The 23,056-nt window shown below is 39.5% G+C and overlaps 1 protein-coding gene across 1 annotated transcript in view; it reads right to left on the reverse strand.

Moving 5' to 3' along the window:
- The window catches only part of LOC149262033 (uncharacterized), a 296,604-nt gene that overhangs the window by 250,303 nt on the left and 23,245 nt on the right, over nt 1–23,056 (reverse strand). The window lies entirely within an intron of this gene.

Here is a 23,056-nt window from a genome sequence, read left to right on the forward strand (position 1 = left end):
TTGTACTTGCTTGTATACATGCTTCGATCTAGTAGCCCTTCATGACTTCTTCCAGATATTGCTTCAACATTAAATGGTACTTTTGCTAGATGGCTTCTTCATCATGACATCTTCGTAAAGTAGAATCAGTTATATGCACCTTTCGTATCTCCAAGGCCTTCATAGGTGTCAAGGGTCCTTTAATCTTTTTCCTTCCTTTATTAGAGTTGTCCTGCCTTCTTTCAGGAGATGTCTTCAATGAATCCTGTCAAATAGTGATTCTTCGTAATCATGGTGTTCTTGACATGCTTGATCTCTTTCTTCATTTGCTTTCTCTTGGATAGATTAGTCAACCACCTTATGCTCCTTGTGGGAGCACTTCTTCATTGATTGCTTCTAGGACTAGTCAGCGTTCCTTCTTCACTTGCTTCTTAGTCAGCAATCTTATACTCCTTATGTGAGTATTTCTTTTTGTTGACCTTCATTGCATTGTAGTACATGCCTTCAAGCATGTCATTGGTGAAAGAGATTATTTCCTACTTGATCATGTCATAGAACTATTCCCATGACTCAACAATATACATATGATAACATGACTAAACTTTGATGCATACATACCTCATCTTGATTCTCCTTTGATCATATTATCTTCAATGGATTGTCCATGGTGTGGCCCTTCTCGCTTCATCTTAGCTTGCCTGTATATCATCCTTTTCTTGAATTCCATGAATGGGACTCCCAATGAGACATCTGCTTTTGTTTATGAATCTTTGTTTGAAGATTCCATCAGAGGATCTTGAAGATCCTTACCCTGCAAATGTTTCTTTCTTTTTGATGATGGAGGTCTTCTAAGATTCTTAATCATGATCAATTTTCTTTCATTGTGGATGAGGTCCTATACTAGCTATGCTCCTACATGAATATCTTGAGCTATATCTATCATACTCCTATATTCTATAAGATATTTCTAACCATGCATTTTGTTCTATTTATAAATGCTCCTTCTACCTGAGTATTTTGAACTCTATGTTCTTCATGCTTCTAGATTCTAGAAGATGTTTCTAGCCATGCAATTTTATTCTATTCCTACATGCTCCTATACTACTCCAAACTTTGAAAGACGACTTTAAGTAAAGAAGTAGACTTAGTCATACTAGAGATCCGAAGGATCTTCCTTCTTTTGCTTCTTTTCTTCTTCTTTCACCTCTTGACTCATGTGAGTTTCTTCCCCTTTTCTTTTGTTGTTGTTGTCCTTCTTGAGTTTTGGACAATTCCTTTTGTAGTCTCCATATTCTTGGCATCCAAAGCATTGAATTTTCGACATATCTCTATTGTTTGTTCTTCGTGAACTAAATTTGCCAAATTTTCCCTTTCTCTTGGCCATGGTAGCAAAATCTTGCTCCTTTCATCCCACATATTCCTTTGCTTTGAGTCTTGTTTCCTCTATCTTGCATAGAGACCACATTTCACTTAGTGGGGTGGCTTCCTTCTTGGCATATATGCTTGATGTGAAGTTGCCCCAATCCTCAGGTAGGGCATTGAGTACTACAATTTTCATTTCTCTGTCAGACATTACTTCTCCCAACTCTTGAAGTCGATCCCTCATCTCAGAGATCTTCGTGAAATATGGAGCTATTCCTTCCTTTGATATCTTCATCTTCCACAAATCATTTCAAAGATATATCACTTCTCCAGTTGTGCTTACCGAGAATAGCTCTATTAGTTTATCATATATTTCTTTTGATGTTTCAAGTTTGGAGACATAAGAAATGAGAGAGTCCTTGATAGATTCTATTAGAATCCTTTGAGCTCTTGTCTCATCCTTATTGGACTTGGCTAAGGCTTGAGTTTGTTCCTTAGCAGGGATAGTGATATTCCCTTTGATATGTTCTATAAGTTCATTCTCCTTGAGAACTAAATCAGTCCTCTTCTTCCATGCAAGAAAGTTATTGGTACCTACCAATTTGTTGCTTTCCTTGCAAAAAGACATTGATGTATATTCAGAAGGGGACATATACTTGATAGATTTTGAGATGTAGTGGACTTGCTTTCTCATTGAAGACTTGATGGCTTGCCTTCCTTAGATTTTGATGTTCCTTAAGTAGCTTTCTCCATATGGACTTGCTTGATGATGAGATTTTCTTGATGACTTGTAGCTTGATGTAGGTCCTTTGATTTGCTCTTCTTGTAGGTGCCTTTATGTAGGGCTCTTCTTCTTGCTTTGTAGTCTTCCTTGCTGAGTGATGGATGGTAGACCTTCTTGTCCTTGATGTGATAGAGACTTCTTGGCTTGATGCTTCAACTTTTGTAGATGCCCTTCCTTGATGAATGTTCTTGAGATGCCCTTTCCTTGATGTGTCACCTTAGCTCCAATACCATGTTGAAGAATCTAGGGCAAATTAGGTGTAGTGTGATTCTTCTTGACTTGATAACAATTTGTGGAGTCTTTTTACTTTTTCTTGTTAGCTTAATCTTCTTCCTCTACTTATTAATGCATTGTGTGTGCTTCATCAAACTGCTACCAAAAACATAAGAACAAGAACACAAGATGTTGACTCTCTGCCAAGGCCAAACCTCTCTTCTCTTGAGAGGAAAACCCTTTAGTAAGTTTCTCTTATTGAAGCTTCTATTGATAAATGCCAAACCCTAGACCCTTGACTAGAATGTCCTCCAAGCACAAGTCAAGTCCTTTCTCCTTTCTGCACTTTGTTCCCTGGCACTTAGTCTTCCTTCTTCCGGCACTTCGTTCCCTGGCGCTTCGTCCTCCTTCCAACTGTTGTTAGATCTTGTTGCACTTGTTCTAGAAGAGACACTTATCCTTGATCTTTGATGAGACCCTTTCACATGGGATGATGTCTTCCTCTTCTTCACCAACCAATGAACTTGTATGACTGTAATGGGAGGGTTGTTATGACAGCAGAGACAGCCTCCTTCTCCTCGCACGTGTGACTATAATAGGCTTTAGAACAGCCTTATTAACTTTTCTTTCCTTCCTTGTTTCTTCACTTGAGTGGGAGGCCTTTTAGGCCTATGTTTCTAGCGCAAGTGATGAGATATGTTGACTGTGAGTTTCTGTTGTTATGACCGCAGGCAGCCTTCCTTTTCCTCGCACGTGTGACTGCAGCTTGCCCTAGAAACAATCATCTTAGGCTCGGTGTTCTTCCTTCCTTCTTTGTTGTACTAGAGGCTCCCTTTCTCGTCTCTTTTTCACCCTTTACTCGTTCCTTCACTTCGCAGATTTCAGAGGGAGATTGCATTATCTTTAGAGGAGTGGCCAGCCTCTATATATAGAGGATTGTCCCTCCTTTACGCCGACTTGAGGCCGACTTGCAGACATGAGGCCGACTTGACATATATAATTCGAATTGCCTCTTGAAAAAGTATTGAAGGTTAAAGGACTAAAACATGTGCAGAAAGGAAAGGCAAGTTTGGTCCTCAAGCAAGACAAAATAAGTATAGATAAGATTCAATGCTATGGAAAGATTATGGAAAGAAGCTTATATCACCGGAAAGATGAAGGAAGTTGAAGAAAAGGGCCAAGGAAAGAGGGAGTAACAGATCTCTACTATGATCTAGATGGCATCCCTCACAAAAGGGTCCTATCATAAGCTCCTAAATCTTGTGTTATAGATATGACCATGCTAATAAGATGCATCATGGCATCGTGGAATCATTAGAAACAAGAGCTCATAACATCACCATGGGAATCATGAAGGACAAAATCCATGGCAAACAAACATGAAGGATCTGGCTCTTGAGAACTTCAGTAAACATTGAAGGAAAGTCATCCAGGACAAGGTTCATCATACATCAAGAAGGGAAACATCTCTCAGATGGGGATATACAAGATCCTCAAGATTCTCTGATGGAATCATCATCGAAGGGTTCACCAATCTAGAAAGGAAGAAAGTGTTTCATCAAGAACTCCAACTTGTGGAATTCATGAATGATGTTATGGTGACATAAGAGAAGAAGCAAATCAAGGGGTTGAAGACACTTCAATCAAGGAAGTTGTTGAAAGAAGCCTAGATGACCTAAAGGTAAAATAAGGTATGTGTGCTTGTGTTTAATATTATAATGTCATGTCACATGGTTGTAGGTAACATCGATCATTACTTCTATATTGAGAAGCATGATCAAAAGAAAAAGGATCTCCTCCTTTGAAAGGATGCAAGAAGGCATAAGACACACTAGATGAAATCAAGATAATATGTCCTCATGAAGTATGAGGTGGTTGACCACAATTAAGAAAATATGATTAAAAGCACCTGGGAATGAAATGTGTGGAGAAGGAAGAGATTGTGAGATATGCAACCCTGATGAAGACAATCAACATCCAAAAGACTAAAAAGACTTGACTAGGAAATCTCCCGGAAAGTTATGAAGACTGAGGAAAAAGATGAAGACCCTTGACAATGGATATCCTTGAGATATGTGTCAACATGAATGCATAATGTTGATAACTACAAGAAGATGTCATGATGAAGAGCCATCTCGTAAGGTATGATTTGATTTAATATGTTCTAATTTCTTGAAAAATATCTGGATGAGTTCATGCAAGGCTACTCAAATAAGAGTTGTAAATACAAGTACAACTAGCATTTATGTGATGGGTAGAAGAAGCATGATGAAGAAGTAGCCATATGACGAAGGTTCCAAATATGAAGAAGGCCACTTTCCATGAAGAAAGGAATGACATGACGAACAAAGGAGAAAAGTGATCGATGGTTGTTGCGCTACAAGGAAGAAGATCAACTGAATTTTATGACATCAAGAAGTGAAGTCGATCAGCAGATGAAGGACCCAAGAAGAAGAGTTTACTGATGTACAGATTCCAGAAGAGTCCGTAGCCAAGAGGGAGCTCTGACAAGTTCCTGATTAAAAGGAATGTTAAAATTGGCAACTAGGACCAAACTCCTTGTGGGTCTTCTTATTTATGGCAGCGGATATTTTTCTTAGATTCCTTTCGTAGAGAGGTGTAGGATTGATCTTTAGATCAATCCGATTCCAACGTGTATTCATGGAGATATGAATTTATTTGTGATATGGGACAATTCGTCAAGGTCGGCCAACAACCAAATTGCCCCCACTTGTGCTCAACGTTTTAGTATAAAAAGAGGTGGCTTGCTAGTCATATGGACACACTCTTCTTGTGATCTCTTCCTCTCCACTTGTTTTTGGGTTTTGGTGGGAAGAGAGATCCTAAAAATATACGCTGCCCTAAGAGGAGTTGCCCTAGATGCTGCCATGGGAAAGAAGGATCTACGCTACCCTAAAGAAGATGCCCTAGCTCCTAACGATGGCATGAAGATGAAGGCTTAAACGCAGTCATGAAGATGGGTTTCTAATGATGCCCTAATGAAGCTCTAACACTGCCCTAATGAAGCCCTAGCGTTGCCCTAATGAAGAGCCTTAATATTGCCCTAGTAGAAAGGCCTAGCCGCAGTCAAGTAGAAGGTTTATATGCCCAGCTAGTCGCAGTCCTAATGGGAGGACTATAATCTTGCCCTAGCCACAGAAAATGACAAGATCTGGCCATCTCTAGCAGTGTAAGATACGCTGCCTAAAAGGGTTCCTACTCTGCTGTCTCAAAGTCTGCCCTAGCCGCAGTAAGGAAGTGTCTTATCTGGCAGCTATCCCAGCCCTAGACACAGTTCCCTAATTCGCAATTAAGAGGGACACCTTCACGCTGGTATAAAGGAGTTCTAACACAACATTCTAATATGTTGTTTTGATGTGCCCTGATTTGCAGTTATGATGAAGCCCTATTTGCAGTATAGAAGGGTTGATAAGCAGTAATCTATTCACTATAAAAGGGACCCTAAATACGCAGTTTGGAAGGACTTATATTTGTTGTCCCTAGCCGCAACAAAGTAGCCTAAGTTAAGGGTCTGTTCCTTCTTAGGAGGCCGAGTCAAAAGAAGCATTGGATCAACCTGCTGGGGTATCATTGTGCTTCAGGAAAACTGTGTGTTAGGCCGCAGGCCATAACACCACAGTCATATATCTCTTATGGGCATTTGAGGGCTCAGATGATCATGATCTAAGGAGCTGTCAATAGATGGACAGTAATGATAGATGCAACATGTTGAATATAGCACAGGTATGTTGGGTACAACATAGTGTAAATGGCAGCAGCATTATATTGCAGCAACATGATGATGATGTACTGCAGTATGCATTGAGAGCATGAAGGGTACAACATAGTGCAGCTAGTAGGATGCAGCAGTATGATGATGAATGTTGCAGCATGATGGGCATAGTGATGAAGTGTAGCATAAGCATGATGGGTGCAGCATAGTGCAACATAATGATAAGTGCAACATAGTGTGATGAGAGCAGCTCAGTGATTGGGTGCAACACAATGACGAGTGCAGCATGATGATGAGGTGCAACACCGTGATGGGTGCAGCATGGTGATGGAATCACCTTGGAGGATTAGTTGAAGCAGTTTGCCTTCACCTGAGTTCGGATCAGCTACCTCATGTGTCATCTTCTTAGAGAAGATCTCTGCTCTTATTATGACAAGTCAAAATCATAGTTTTAAAAACCGGTTACTAGTCTAATCGGTCGGTTAGCAAGGCCGCCGATCTAGACCGGCCAAAAAACCTGGTTTGAATGGCCATTTCTCCATTTTTTTTCCCTAACCAATGAACATCGGCCGGTTTAGGACGGAACCGGCCAGTTTGTCCGCTTTTTTCACTTTACGATGGGCGTGCCTAAAACCGACCGGTTTAGGACGAAACCGGCCGGTTTGATACAAACCGGCCGGTTCCGTCCTAAACCGGTCGGTTTTAGGCACACCCACCGTAAAGTGAAAAAAGCGGACTTCTGACTGTGGTTTAGGGGTTTTGGGGGAAAACTAAGGGTGTTTTCCCTCCAAAAACACCCTCTCCAATCCTTTAAGAGGCCCCTCTCACTCTCATTTGTCTCACACAACTGATTTGGAGTGTTTGTGAGTGTTTGTGAGTTTGTTTTGAGCTTGGAGAGTGTTGAGTTTTTGCTGAAGTAGTCATCTTGGAGTTGGAGTTGGAGCTATTTTGGAGATAGTGTGTAGCTGTCAGTGGAGTTGCCATCTTCAAGAGGAGGCTAAGGAAGCTAGTTTGCATTTCCTAGTAAGGATTTGCACTTGAAAATTCCTCATTTGACTGTTGTCCATGATTTAATTTTTTTTTTATGTGTTATAAACTTCTCACTTCTATGATCTATCATCTATGCTATGAACTCTCTAGCTCTATGCTATCAAATTTTGTAGCTTGCTTGTGCATTTGTTTTCCTACATTTATCTTTGGTTTTCCACGTTGCTTAGCTGCAATTTTTTTTTTAAATGGCAGATTTCTTTGCAAATTGTTATTATTTCAAGAAAACATGGCTCCAAAAGGAAAGGACAACGCATGGGCTCATTATGATGTAATTGATGGAAAAACGATCTGCAAATTATGCCATAAATCTATTGGAGGTGGGGGTATTCTTAGGTTGAAACAACAGTTGGCTGGGATAACAGGCCAAGTAAAGCCATGTGATGCACCAAATGCATTGTTAGGTCCTATTAGGGCAGAATACATTTCCAAGCTTGAAAAAATTTATGAGGATAAGGCTAGGGAGAATGCCATCCAAGATGACATTGCAAGGAAGAGGAAATTATTAGAAGCCATGAAAGAGAGTGGGTATGATGATTATGAGATTCAAGACTCCTCTTCTATCCATTCCACCAATGACCCCTTTCACTATGTTCATCCTTCTTTTGGCCAACCATCAAAAGGAACAAAGAGAACAAACATCCAAAGTTATTTCTCATCTTCTGCCAACATTGCCTCTTCTAATCCCACTTCCTCCCAGCGAAGTTCTCAACCCACTTTGGATCAACATTGGAAAAGACAATGCAAAGAAACTTCTCATCAATACATTGCGAGATGGTGGTATGATTCAGATATCCCATTTAATGCTGCTTGCTCACCTTATTACCAAGCTATGTGGGACTCTATTATAGCTGCAGGAAAGGGCTTCAAAGGCTCTAGTATGCATGACTTGAGGGGAGCTCTTTTTCAAAAAGAGATATCTTCCATTGATGATTATTTGGTTGAGTTTAAACATTCATGGCTCAAAACAGGTTGTTCCATCATGTCAGATGGATGGACCGATGGAAAGAACCACACTATCATTAATTTCCTTGTTTCTTGCCCTCAAGGAACCATGTTTTTGAAATCAGTTGATGCATCTGATAAGGTAAAGGATGCAACCCTTCTATTTGAGCTTTTGGATAGCATTATTCAGGAAGTTGGGGAGCAGCATGTTGTGCAGGTCATCATTGATAATGCCTCAAACTATGTTCTTGCTGGAAAGATGCTTGAGACCAAATATAAGACCATATTTTGGACTCCATGTGCTGCACATTGCATAGACCTCATGCTTGAGGATATAGGCAAAGTGGAGTGGGTAAAAAACATTGTAGAGCATGCCAAGTGCATTACAAAATACATTTACAACCACTCATGGGTATTGAGCCTAATGAGGAAACACACTGGGGGCAAAGAGCTTGTTAGGCCTGCAATTACGAGATTTGCAACTCACTTCCTCACGTTGCAATGTCTCAATGGTCAACATAAAAACTTGCAGAAAACGTTTTCCTCTGAAGAATGGTCTGAATCTCGGTGGGCTCGTAGACCAGATGGAAAAGACACCAAAAAAAAAGTGTTAGACACTTATTTTTGGAAAAGGTCTCTAGAGCTTGTGAAAATTACCGAGCCCCTTGTTAAGGTGCTAAGGTTGGTGGATGGGGAAAGATTGGCCATGGGCTACATTTATGAGGCTATGGATCAAGCAAAGGAGCAGATACGGGCAGCTTACAAGGACAGGTTAGCTAAATATGGTCGTATATGGGAGATCATTGATAACAGATGGAACAATCAACTCCATCGTCCTATACATGCAACTGGGTATTTTTTGAACCCAAAGTATCATTATAAAAATCGGCTAGGAGATCTGCATGATGGGGAGGTCAGAGCTGGATTGATTGATTACTTGGAGCGCATGGTCCCTAGCCATGCAGACCAGTTCGAAATACATAGACAGTTTACTGTTTTCAATATGGCAGGTGGTATTTTTGGCAAAAACTTGGCAAAGATGGCAAGAGATGTGGACCAACTAGGTAAGCAATTCCAATTTCCAATTTTTTTTCTTTTCAAGTTAAAATTGTTTACGTTCTTTATAATTCAAATTATAAACTAAGTTACTAATTAATGTCTTTTTCTTTGCAGCACATTGGTGGGAGTCATTTGGTGGCCAGTGTCCTCAATTGCAAAGGTTTGCAATTAGAGTCCTCAGTCAAACTTGCAGTGCTTCAGGTTGTGAGTGCAATTGGTCTGTTTTGAGCGCATACACACAAAGAAGAGAAACCGTTTGGAACAAAAACGATTAAATGATCTTGTTTTCGTGCAATACAACCTTCGACTAAGGAGGAACCAAATGATGAGCAAAACACCTGATCTAGATCCCATTGTGTTGGACGATATTGATCCAACATCAGAATGGGTGGAGGAGACTGAAGATCCTGTGTTTGAGGCTGATTTTGATATCGGCATGGCTTTAGCGGGGGATGAAGCAGATTATGTGGCGGCATCAGAACCAGGATCAGTAACGGCATCAAGGAAAGGTAAAGAACCAATGGAAGGCACTAGTCGTGTAGGTCGAAAAACTCGTGCTTCCATTAGGTCCACTTCTATTGTCATTGGTTGCATTGATACTGAGGTTGCAAATCAGGCTGAGGCATCCTCAGACTCTGAACTAGATGATGTCTATGTAGCTCCTGATGATGATCCTGTGTCTAGTAGTGGTGATGAACTTGATGATTGATCATGTGTACATTGTAGACTTGTAGTAGACTGTAGGCCAATGGCCTCATAGCTTGCAGCATTGTTTTTGGACTTTATAGGCCATTTAGAGCCTCATTTCTTATGTATTTTGCTATTTTGTCAATGATATGTATTGTACTCGGTGCCATTTTGATATATTCACCTTTATATGGTATATAAATGAGCAAACTTTGCATATTTTGTCTCTATTGGCTTGGAATCATGGTTTTACATCTTAAAAATAGTTTTGTTTCATTAAAAATTAATTAGTTTAATGTATTTTTTAAAACTAATTCGTTTAGACCAACCCAGTCCCGATTAGACCGGTTCCGGTCGATAAACCGGTTCATTAGGTGGACCAGTCTGGTCACCGGTTCCGATTTTAAAAACATTGGTCAAAATGTTGACTTATGATGTATATGTACTATCTCTCTCTCTGTTGAACTATTGAAGAACATAAGAAGAATTGAACAAGGGTTTCCCCACATTGGGGTTTGTCCCTGGCTGGCACCACATCTTGTGTCCTCTTGTCTTGGCCTGTTTTCTGTGATTTATGGTTATGTTCTATCTGCATTTTACTATCATGCTAAATGTGATTGCTAATCTGGAATTGATATTGAGCCAATATGAAAATTGAAGTAAATTGCGCTAAGCACAAAACATACCTAAAATTAAGTTACCGATGTACAGATTCCAGAAGAGTCCCTAGCCAAGAGGGAGCTCTAACAAGTTCTTGATTAAAAGGAAGCTTGGGCAAGTTTCTTACCAGAGGAAACTTGGGCATATCTTCCCCACTTAAGAGGGAGAGATAGACTCAACATCTTGTCTTCACTTTGGAAGAAAGAATGGAGGATTGGGTAATCATCCAGCATCCGATGCTGCTCTTTGAGGATGTGTAGGGCATCGAATATAAGAGTAGGCAAGCGGACCGATATTCTTTGAGGGATGGGAACCCAAGCTAAGACTAGTCCTAGAAGGTCATACTCAGTGAACACCCGGGTGGGTATGTACCTTGAGAGACAATGATGAAGGTGTCTATAATCGTTGGTCTCGCCAACATTGTGCTCTAATCTAATGAGAGATAGAGTTGTTAGTCAAGGCCTTGCTATGGAAACAATGTTGGTTACTATGATGCTATATAGATGAGTTACCAATTTGATTCTTCTTATGAGAAATTCTTCAGATTGAGAATGACCAAGTACCATTATGAATACCTCCCTAGTTAAGAGGGAGTGTTGAAGAAAGTGTAACTAGGTTCGGTCTTCATAAATATAATTTTGATCTTTGTACTTGTAAAAGAAAAGAAATATTATTATTCCTTGCTGCATGGGTTTCATGAGCAAGAGGTTCATGTATTAGTAGCTCCCATTGAGAGCATTAGAAAGTCAAAGAGTCAAAAAAAGTATTAAAGAGCTCTTCTTGAGCATTTATGAAATATATATGAGTCAACCTGGTGTCTAGATCAGCCCTCCAAGACAAGCATAGTCCTCTCCTAGAAGGCAGCCAGCAAATCGATATAGAAGACAATCATGTCGGCCTCAAAGTATATACAAATGACATGTCGGCTCAATAAAAGAGACACATCAGTTCACATTGACATGTCGGCTTATTATGGAGGCATAACCACTATAAATACCCCACTGAACTTCGCAAAAGTACAGACAGAAATTCAGATTCCTCTGTAACTTCAGAGGTACAAGAAGGTACAGTCTCGGTGATGATTACAGTCAAGAAATCTCGGACTTCTCTGCAATCTCGGATGGGTACAGGAGGTGCAAGAATCTCGGATTAAGGCAGCAGTTCAAGACCTCGGATGGAGAAGTATTACTATGATTTCGGATGGGTAATACAGTGAGATACTCTCGGCATGATGGAAGAATCTCATAGTAACACATTGTCTCGACATGATGGAAGGAACTCATAGTAACACACTATCTCGGTATACATTAAGGTGCAGTCACAATCTCGTTCTTGATGAAGATATAAAGGTCATGATCTCAGTCATGATGAGACTGTCATGATTTCAGTGAATCTACATGCAGCTCTCCTATACATATGAAGATCTCATTGATGAAGACCTCGATGATGAAGCAGTAGTGATGATGATCTCAGCATTGATGAAGAAGAGGATTGGTGTCTTGGCCTTAGAGTGGCCTAGTAGGTCAAGGGTCATGGTCTTGGTATTCGTCAATTGGAATCTCTATAAGAAGAATTTTATGCGGGTTTTCCTCTCCAAGAGGGAGAGGTTTTAGCCCTAGCAGGATGCCAACATCTTGTGTTCTTGTCTCTTTGTTTTGGTAGCTATTTGATGAACTAACAAAGACACACTCTAATAATAATCAGTGAAGATTGGAATAAGAAGAAAAATTGAAAAACACCTCACAAATAGTTATCATGCTAAGAAGAATCACATTAACTACATTTTCCCTAGATTCTTCAACACTGTGGAGGCCCACGGCTCTCAATGCTCACCGTACATGTGCCAGTGTAGCCCTCTGGAGGATTAAGACCTCGTATAGGGAGAACAAACCCAATATGGAAACCATTTGCAGTCCTGCATAAGATCCAATGTGTCCCCTAGCCTTCCAGTACAACAAGTCATTAGAGAAATTGAGTAAATGAGCTTACCAAATCATGGACCACAAGTGCGGACTTCATAATGGTTTGCCCTTCCATAATGGGCTTTGGGATGTGCCAATGTCTCCTAAATTCCAAATGGGGTTAACCAATAATCCTATTAGGTGGTTTCTACTTCTAAAGGGGATAATATAGTCAAGGTACATCCTTCAAAAGGTGGTGGCATGTGGCAAATAGGTGAATGAAGTAGGGAATGAGAAGGGGCAGCCCTGGGTCACATGTCGGGGTACAAGGATAGCTAATAAGAGACAAGCCCACACTTGCGTTTATAATGTATAGGAGGGAGCAATCATGGTACATGAGGTGCCCCGGTCTTGATTTTTCCACCCTTCTTTATATGCATTTTGCCTTTTTATGATTTTCTTTGATTCACTGCACGAGGCTCAAGGGGTAAGAGCATGATATATAAGATATAGCAGTGAATACCCCCTTTAAGGTGGGGTGGTTCATTGCCCACCAGGGGTTGGGACAATCATGGGTTCCTATGATGAAGGAGATTTATAGAACCTGTAGAAACTAGGGTGATGGCCATGATGATGGGGTAGAGCTCATGTATTGGCTTTTTCCCACGTGCTAAATGTATTTGTCCCAGCCATATTTTGCATTTTGTGGTACATTTTCCAGTTGAATGTGGCCATATATTGTTTTCTCTTTCTTTTCAGCTATATCAACCTCTGGGCTTCATTCCAGGCCATGACCCAAGATGTGGGGAAGGGGAAGGGCAAGATGATGCCATAGTTCAGATTGTAGAGATGTGTCGCAAGACATGGTTCCCAATGGACTTCCTCCAACTTGATACAAAGTGTCAACCCTGAACTCAAGAGTAAAAGCATCTTTAAAATTTCTTTTCCAAACACGTACCTTTCCATTGATGAATGTCGCCTTGAATCCTTTGTCCTCCATGGCTAAAATGGACACTAGGTTCTTCTTGAGATCAGGTACATATAGTACTTCTTGCAAATGAATAGTGTTACCTTGATTCAATTGAAAGGTAACATTCCCTACTCCCTTCACGAGATAGGTGGCATCGTCTCCAAGGATGATCTCCAAGTTTGTCTCCTTTTCTATCAAATTAGAGAGGGCTTCCTCGTATCTAGTGAAATGCCTTGAGGCACCACTATCAATCAGCCAATTTCCCAAAGTGTCCGGAGGAGAGGCAATGGAGAGGGTCGATATAAGATAGTACTCTTTTTGCTTATTGTTAACAACATTGGATTCTTCATACCTGGAGTTCCTTGATTTCTTGGAGGGTCGACCATTTTCTTCATGTCCCGCATTTCTTATTCCTTTGCCATTGGACCTGCCATTCCTTTGATCGTTGTTGTTGAAGTTGCCCCTGGAGTTGTTATGATAGTCATCATCTTGAGGTGTATCCCTTCTATTAGGAGACTCCCTTGCATAGTGGCCAAACTTATTGTAAACAAAGCATCTTCCCTTCCTTCCATTTTTAATCTTGGTCTTCCTTGACTTTGCTTCTTTGAACCTGCATTGTTCTTCCTCTTGGCATGAGCTGAGAATGCAATGGGGTTGCTTCTATTAGAAGGCATTTCTTGCTCAACCATTCTTGTTTCTTCTTGAATGCATCTCGACATCAATTCTTCAAACCCTAGAATTCGATCATTGTTGAGTATAGTAGTTCTAAATACATACCACTCAGGGAGTCCTTCAAGAGTGGTGAGAGTAGTTCCCTGTCAAGAATGACTTTTCCAATCGAGAGTAGATCATTCTTGATCTCATTAATCCTCAAGAAATAGGATTGAATGTCCTTGTCCTTGCCTTCTTAATATCCTTCAACTTATTCTGAGAAAGAGAATTTGATTAGCATACTAACCTTGAACATGTCAACCAACCTGTCGTAGATCTCCTTGGAGGTCTTCAATTCGAAGATATAGGCCCCCAAATGCTTGTCAATGGAATCCCTAATAGTTTTCTTTGCTTTGACTTCAGCGTTATTGTACTTGGTCTTTGCAGCAACCGGTGCATTTGAAAGAGACTCAGGGATTTTACCCTGCACATAATCCATCACTTATTTTTCTTCCAAGGTCAAATCAAGAGACATCTTCCATCCATGATAGTCAAATTTATCATGGAGCTTGTCTTCAACCAGGAAGTAGGATGAGGAACCCATTGAGCCTTTTGTCCTTGTCCAACTGTCTCTGGTCATTGCTCTTTCACACTTGCTTGGGCTTTGTCTTCACCTCAGCTCTGATACCATGTTAATTTTACGCAACAATGGTATGTTCTAAGCTTTAGAGCAATTTTACTTCAATTTCTTTATTAGCCCAGTATCAATATTCATATTAGTAGTCACATCAACATGATAATAAAACACAGATAGAACATAAACATAAATAGTAGAAGACAAGCCAAGACAAGAGGACACAAGATGTGGCACTAGCCAGGGACAAACCCCAATGTGGGGAAACCCTTGATAAAATCTTCTTTTAGTCTTCAATAGTTCAGTAGAGAGAGATAGTACAATTTACAAATCTAATAATTTATAACAGCAGCAAAAGAGCCCTAACCAGAAAAGTCAACATTGGTCAACAGGGCAGATTTGACCCTCAGCAAATCAGTCAACTTCAGCCTCCAAACAACAAGATAAAATAGCCCTCAAAACAATCAAATTCAGCCCAATCGAAGTCTGGTCAAATAGCCCACCTGCAGTCAACCCTAGCTGCAGTCAACGCTTAGCCTCGATTTCTGTGCCCAAAAATGTGGCTTGCCCAAACAGAGATAGCCCTCACAAAAACGCAGTCAAAGGAGGTCAACGCTTGGTTAAACTGTCCTGAAATTTCGCTCTCCTGAAATTTCGGACGTGTGGAGAGAGAGAGGCCCAGAAATCTATACCCAACCAATGAGGGGAGAGAGAGAGAGAAGTGTGAAGATGAGTGTGTCCAAATGAGGCTAAGTCACCTTCTATTTATATGCAATGTTGAGGATGAATAGAGGTGATTGTTGGCCTTCTGAGCCTACATAAGTTTGTCGGCCGACCTTGGCAATTTGACCATAATCAAAATAAATTCATAACTTCATTTGTACATGTCAGAATCAGATGATCTTTAGATCAATCCTACACCTCTCGGAGAGAGGAATCCAAGAAAAATATCAGTTGTCATAAATAAGATGACCCATGTGGAGTTTGGCCCTAGTTGCGAATTTTAACACGATGTAACCCTTGTCCTCCAAGGTAGCAACTGAGATTAGGTTCTTTGTCAAACCCAAAACATACAACACGCCCTCCACCAACAAAGTTTTATCAGACTCCCTTTGAAACTTGACCGTGATAATACCAACTAGATGGTACTTGCCATTGTGTCCAAAGTCTATGTAGCAATCCAACTCCTCCTAGACTAGTGAAATGCTCTTTGACTCCTGTCATGTGGCAAGAAGCCCCATTGTCAATGTACCACACACTGGTGGTAATTGAGCTCGAGAAACATGCAATGAGCACAAACTCATTCTTGAACCGTGCTGCAAATTCGTCCACCTTTGCGGTAGCAGCGACTTGCTTCTTTTGTTTTCCCTTATTCTTATTAGGGCACTGGCTACCGTAGTGACCTAACTGATGGCAGCAAAAACACTTCACCTTGCTTGGATCTTTCTTCTTATAGCTCTTTGAAGAAGACCCATCACTCGGCCCCTTCTTGACCTTCGATTTACCCTTGCTTGCAAGGGCAAGGTTCTCCTCTTCTTTAAATCTCTTTTTATGATCTCCACGATGAGCACCCAAATTTCCTCCTAGATGAAATTGTCCCACATCCTCTCCCAAGAGGGCAGGTGCTCACAGTCAGCAATACACTTGACGAACACCTCCCATTGTTTTGTAAATCCATTCAAGGCAATACGCACCAACTCAGTTTCTTGGATCGTATCCCCAACAACTTCCATCTCTTCCCTCAACTATGTTATCCTGGTCAAGTAAGATGTCACACTCTCACCCTTAGACATTCTTATGTTGTGCAACTTGTCCCTCAGCACAATCTTACAACTCCGATAGCCGCTTTGGTACAACTTTGTGAGTGTATCCCACATCTTCTTTGCAGTACCTTTCTCCAACAGATGGGGTATCAAATGATCTTTGACCCCATCAAGAATAATTCTCTACGCCTTGGCCTCCTTGACCTCATGCAAGTCAAGTCCGAGCTTGGCGGTACCACTATTGTATTAACGAAGTTCCACGGCTTGTTCTCCTTTAGAACAATAGAGATTTGAACCTTCCATTGCAAATAGTTTGAAGAACCCTCAAGCTTGTCCTCATATTGAACACTAGTATCCATTTTAGAATAGCCCTAGAAGAGACTAAAACATTGAAATCTAATTTTTTGATACCTGAGTCAAATCTCTTGGCTTCGTCTTCAGAGGCTACTTCTCTAATACCATTTTAATTTCTTATAACCCAATTAAAGATTTGCAGTTCGACAAGTATTCATAAAATAGAAACACTTCAAACACACAATATTGTCTAGTCTAATTTGTAACAACATAAATTCAGAGTTATTTAACCAAATAAATAGCAGAAGAAAAATCACACGAAGCCAATCATATGCAATGAAATAAAATAAATTTACCTTGGAAACCCCAGCGTGGGGAAAACCAGCAAATGTTGCGCTTCTTATTCAGCTTCAGGAGAAATATTTTTTACAGCAGACTTACAAGAAATTGGTCTAGAAATTTACACAACAAATCAAATCGATCTCAACCCTTACTTGGCCCTTGTACGGCCCAGCAGAAGCACTTTTGCGCACAAGGGACTTGGCTTACATGCCCCAAGAGTAATGACTCTCTGTTATTCGAACTTGCGTCGATCTCACCTCTTCCTAGCTCGATCTAGCTCTTTCTCGTTCTCACTGCCAAAATATTACGCTCCACTAAGTACCTAATTCGTGCCACTCGATATATCTCTTTTATGGCTTGAATTCCCTATTTAAAATGCTCAAACCCTAATCTCAAGCAAAATCCTTGATCTCAATGGTTGAGATTGGATCTCGACTCACTAAAATCAACGGCTATGACTTAATGTCATTGACTTTGCCTTTTACAAAAAGGTAACCAACGATTAAAGTAAATTGTTGTCTAAAGTCCTAACTTAGGGAATTCATTAAATAACTGTAATAGAAGACAATTGAGGTGGTTCACTGCATGTCATAGCACCTAATCCATGCAGAACCACCTTCCAAGCTACAAAATCAACACCAAGAAGGGGGCATTACTACTCAAACAAGTTGCACTAGCACAAGGATAATGAAGGACGGAGAAAAAGTAAGGGTTTGAGGAATGTATGAAGCCTTGAATGAGGGCAAAGATCTTCTAACACAGGTCAAAAGGGTAAGGTTTGTGAAGGTTCGAGAACAAAATGTGTTGACAACGGAACCACGAAGGCTATCTGAAGCATTTACGAAGCGGCGGTAGATCATATATCACGCGATGCCATCTAGGCATCACTACCATGAGTGATTGGCCTGCGGTGGGAAATTGTGCCTGGTGTGGCACATTAATGGGTCCAAGTGGGCAATCATTGGAATTAACTCTACGATCATTTCCTTGGAGCAAGCATCATGTCACGAAGGTTGAAAAGGACCATCAGCCAACCCGATCAGCATGCAGTCAATCCTTCATCAAGTATGGCTCCTCTATCCATCTCTGCGCTTTAATGTTTTCTTGGATTACTCTTTCCACAAAAATCAACTATTGGCAGCAAAGTCCATGTTCAAACTCCATTATAGGATTAGGAATATAGTTGGAGCAATCATGAATCCCTCTCTGGGCTCAAGTATGGCAAGGAGGCTAGGCGGAGGAAAGAGCTCACAGCCAGAATCTAGAAGTACGAAAACAGAGGGACAATTGGAATTTGTCACTCTAATCAAGAGAATTTACAAAAGTACAGCCTAGATAGAATCATTGATGGGCATGGTGCATGCATATAATAATCAAATCAATGACCTCAAAAGAGAAGTGCATGAACTAAGACAGCAAATGGAAAATGTCCAAGTAGCATAACAGAGTGGACTTAGAACCATGGTAGCTTCTGCATCCTCAGTGAACTCTGTTGAAGTTGCTCCAGCTGGATTCCCAGACTTGAACCTGTTAACCCCAATAGAAAATTTAATAATTCTAGAAAGTAGTAGTTTTTCTTCTTTAATTTTGCTTATGCCAGCCAAGTGTTTCAAATCTTTGGACATTTTTTACAGGCTATATACTTTTAGAATAGTATATAGATGCATGTAATTGATTTTAGAAGCTAGAAGTCAGTCAACTTTAGTTATGCTCTAGAAATCTCTTGCAAAACATGCAACTTCACACCATGCATTGACAATTACTTTGTGCTCTACTTTTTTGGAAGATGATGCAACAGTCAATTGCTTCTTACTAGCCCACAAACCTTCTCTAAAACCCATGATGAATAAGTAACTTATGCTAAGTTTCCTTTCATCTATGTAACCTGCACAATCTCAATCTATGCACCCAACTATTTTGGTATAATTGTTGAAAAGACATCCAATTCAAAGCTTCATTGTATCTCTAATATACCATAAAATTCTCCTTACCTAATCTCAATCTATGAACTCAACTATTTCGGCATAATTGTTGAAAAGACATCCAATTCAAAGCTTCATTGTATCTCTAATATACCATAAAATCCTCCTTGCTGCTTTCCAGTGAACATCTTTGGAATTTGCTATGAATCACAAAAGAATCCCAACTATGTAATTTAAATCGAGGCTATAAGTAGTAACATAAATCAAACTCCCTACCAACTACCCATACCACATTTCATCCATTGGCTTTTAAGCTTCAAAAGCAATTAATTCTTTCTCGTTCCAGTCGGAGTTGCCACTAACTTGCAATCAAACTTGTTAAATCTTTTTAGTATCTATTGTCCATACATTGTCTAAAACATGAACATGTTGCCATCCATTTTTCCATACTTCAACAAGAATGTGGACCCAAATCCTTTATTTCAAAAGCTTTATGCAACTCATTTTTTAATTATTAAATCAATTTTGTATTATCACTTGTAATGATTAGAATCATTCCTAATACAAAACCATGATCACAATAATATTACCATTGTTTTTTATGTATAGCTTTGGACCCCAGGGAAAATTTGAAGGATCCATACTTAATATTTAAAGTGAAGAAACCTTTGTGAATCTTACCATTTCTTAAAATGTGAACTATAAAATGTTTGTCAATATTTTTGTAAAAATATACAAATTTGTAGGAATATTATATGGTTTCTAGAAAATTTTGGCAATTTTTTAAGTAAAATAATTGTATCCTCTGGAACTTGGGTGAATCTTACTTGTGAAAAAATGGAAATTGGCTAATCCTTTTTGGAAAAAAATGGAAATTGATGCATCTTTTTTGGAAAGCAAATGGAGAATTGATCACATGGCAAAATTTAGACCCTAATAATTTTGGATCTAAAGGACTTCTCTTAAACCCATTGTAGATTTCCCTTGAAATTCTGCAACTGCTTGAATGAACAAACTGAAACTAGGTTTGAATCATCAAGACACATAATTTCTCTACTCTAAATTAGCAGTTGAATAGAAACAGAAATAAAACACCGTCACAAAATATTTTTCTAGGGAACCAATTGGGAAAACCCTCTCCTTGCTGTGGCATTTTATTGATAAAGTATTAGTTTTTCAATGTTCTATGCTGTAACAATCACTTTAACAATTTCTTCTTTCGGTAGCACTCACTTTTCCACACCCAATAACAGTAAGCAATTGTAGATAGAACAATAAACAATATGCACAATAGAAGGCAGCCAAGATCAAGGAGACACAGAGATATAGGTCAAAGACCAGGGGAAAAAACCCCACAAGGGGGGAAACCCAACCAGATTCTTCTTCTATTAGATGTTCATCAAATCAACAGGGATACAAAGTCCAAGTACACCCAACAACTAGTCAAAGGTCAAAGCCTTGACCAACCAAGTCAACGAATCAATATCCAATCAAGAATGAGCATAAAAGTCAAATCTGATCAAAGTACCAGTTCTGAAATTTTCGGCCCTGTCAAAGTTCAGTCAATAGCAGTCAACACAACCCTAACCAGTCAAAGTCAATGATCCGAAGTGCTCAAAAAATTTCAGTGAAGGCAGCAATAAATTCAACCTCTCTTGCTCAGTCAAGCCCATTCAAAACAATCCTCAAATCTGCCTCCAAAATTGGTCAAAGTCAACAGTCAACCTGTGGAAACCCTAGCTTTAGATCTGTGGTCAAAGATGGTCAAAGTGCCCAGGTCAAATTGGTTAAAGTCTCCCTGAATTCGGCCTTCCAAAACATATCCAAAAATTCAGCCAATCAAGTCAAAACAGCCCCAAGTCAATATTGGTCAAAGATGCCAAAAACAAAAAGTCAATGCAGTCAAAACAGAATCCTTCTCTCTCCTTCGCACATGTGAACTCGGATCTGCAATTTTCAGAGGAGATAGAAACAAATGAAGATGATGTGATGTGTGATGTGATGCCTCTAAGCGATGTCAAGTGAGGTCTATTTATATGTGATCTTGGGGGTCGAATTTCTCCTCTAGGCTGACTTGTACTTTTCAAGTTGACTTGGTCCAGCAATAAAAATAATATTTTTCCATGAGCAAATTTAATTTTTCCAAGTGCAAGTGGGGTCTCCTTAGGATTTGTTGGGCCTCCCTAATGGGGAAATTGCTCCCTTAGCTGCCAATTTTCAACATAGATTATACAGATCAAATACAGGGCAATACTGTCTATTGAGAACAGAGTCGTTCTCCTGCTAACCTAGCCTAGACCTGCCCTGAAACTTATTTGATCACAGCTCCTATCATTTGCGTACAAACAGGCCCGAATTCCTTGTGCACTAGCCTCTCTTCTTGGCTCCTATATTCATGTGCACAGGGCCTCCTATTTTGTAGCACAAATGCCTCAATCTATGCGCACTTGGTACTACTACTCAATAATACGCACACCACAAGCAGGAAGCTCACACACAATTCTTGTGCACGCAATAATGATACAAGTTATGCCTTCGTCCTCCTTTGAAGCAATTCGATCATGCTAATTCTGGAAAGTACAAATTTAGAACAGCCATTGTAATTGATGAGTTAACTGAGTTCGAACTAAACTCTCTCCACTCTTAATTTGGAGTTATAACTAATCTTTGCCTCAATCGAAACTGAAGCTTCCAACTTGTCTTATCCCAAACTTGAACTGCCTGTTAGAAGTCCACTAAACTGCTCCTCCAACTCAACATATGAATTAACTGCTCCATGAACTCGTCCTAATACAACGAACTCGTGCATGCTAAAGGAAGGACTGATCGTGGTCTTTCTTGACTAAGGAACGAGTCAAGAAGATCTTCTTCGCTACTATTTTCAACACCCATTTACTCTAAAGTTCTCATATGTGTTTTCATTTAAGGTTCTAGTAGCCCTTTTCAACCCATACAGTGCCTTCTTTAGTTAACACAATAAATGTTCTTTCCCATTTTACATTAAGCCTAGGGGTTACTACATGCACACTTTCTCTTCCATAACTCCATTCAGAAAGGTATTTTTGGCATCTATCTAACCAATGATCCATTTGAACTAAGCTACCATGGCTGACATCAATTTGATTGTGTTCATCTTTATCATAGGTGCAAAGGTTTCTTCATTATCAGTGTTTTCATTTTGAAATGATGTTTGTCCTATAGATTCATTTGCAAATAATGGCACTTTTCCCTTTAGACAATTCCAATAAATTCATTTCTTTGTATGGAATCATATTCCACTCTCACTATAAGGAAACTCAAATACAAGTAAACACACAAGATAGCAAGTATGCATAAGAAGAGATTGTCAAAAATATACACATATGTTGTACACTCTATTGTATTAAATATATATATATTAGAGTAAAACAATTTGAGAGGGATCATATTTGACCAAGTTTCCTAGGGTTATAATAAAAACAAACAAAGTTAGGTGAGTGATCATTTTTGACCTATCAATTATTTACAATGAAAAAGGTGAAATAAAAGAAAAAAGTACACAGTGCAAGTGTATAGTACATGATACAAATATAACACGCGTGTGAACACATACATGAGACAGTGTGTCATCAATTCCTCCCTCAAAGAGGTAATCATCCCCAATTCTTGTTGAAGAATCTAGGGCAAATTAGGTGTAGTGTGATTCTTCTTGACTTGATAACATTTTGTGGAGTCTTTTTACTTTTTCTTGTTAGATTAATTTTTCTTGGTAATGGATTATAATAAATACTAGTAATTAATATGTCAAATAACTGGCGTGTATGCTGACTTTACCGTATAAAGAGTCCAGGAATGCTTTATAAACTTCTCCATTCAGCAAGTTTACTAGCCAGAAAAATTGTTCTGAGAACCAACAACTAAGCAAAGTATCTTTCATTAATCACAAGCTAAAAGTCCCATTTTCCCATCAGTTGTCTAAACATATGCATTAAAATTTAAGAACACAACTAAAATGATCAAAAATATAAATTTATCCCCACAACCTGAGAAATTCCAAATTATGAGCTCATAAATCAGACACTAAAATAAGGAGAAAACACAAATAATGAGCTTTTCTTGATTAGATACAAA

The sequence above is a fragment of the Pinus tabuliformis genome, chromosome 6 (genome assembly GCF_031772625.1).
Source record: "Pinus tabuliformis cultivar Carrire ecotype Pingquan chromosome 6, CPIR1, whole genome shotgun sequence".
In the NCBI taxonomy this organism is placed as follows: domain Eukaryota; kingdom Viridiplantae; phylum Streptophyta; class Pinopsida; order Pinales; family Pinaceae; genus Pinus; species Pinus tabuliformis.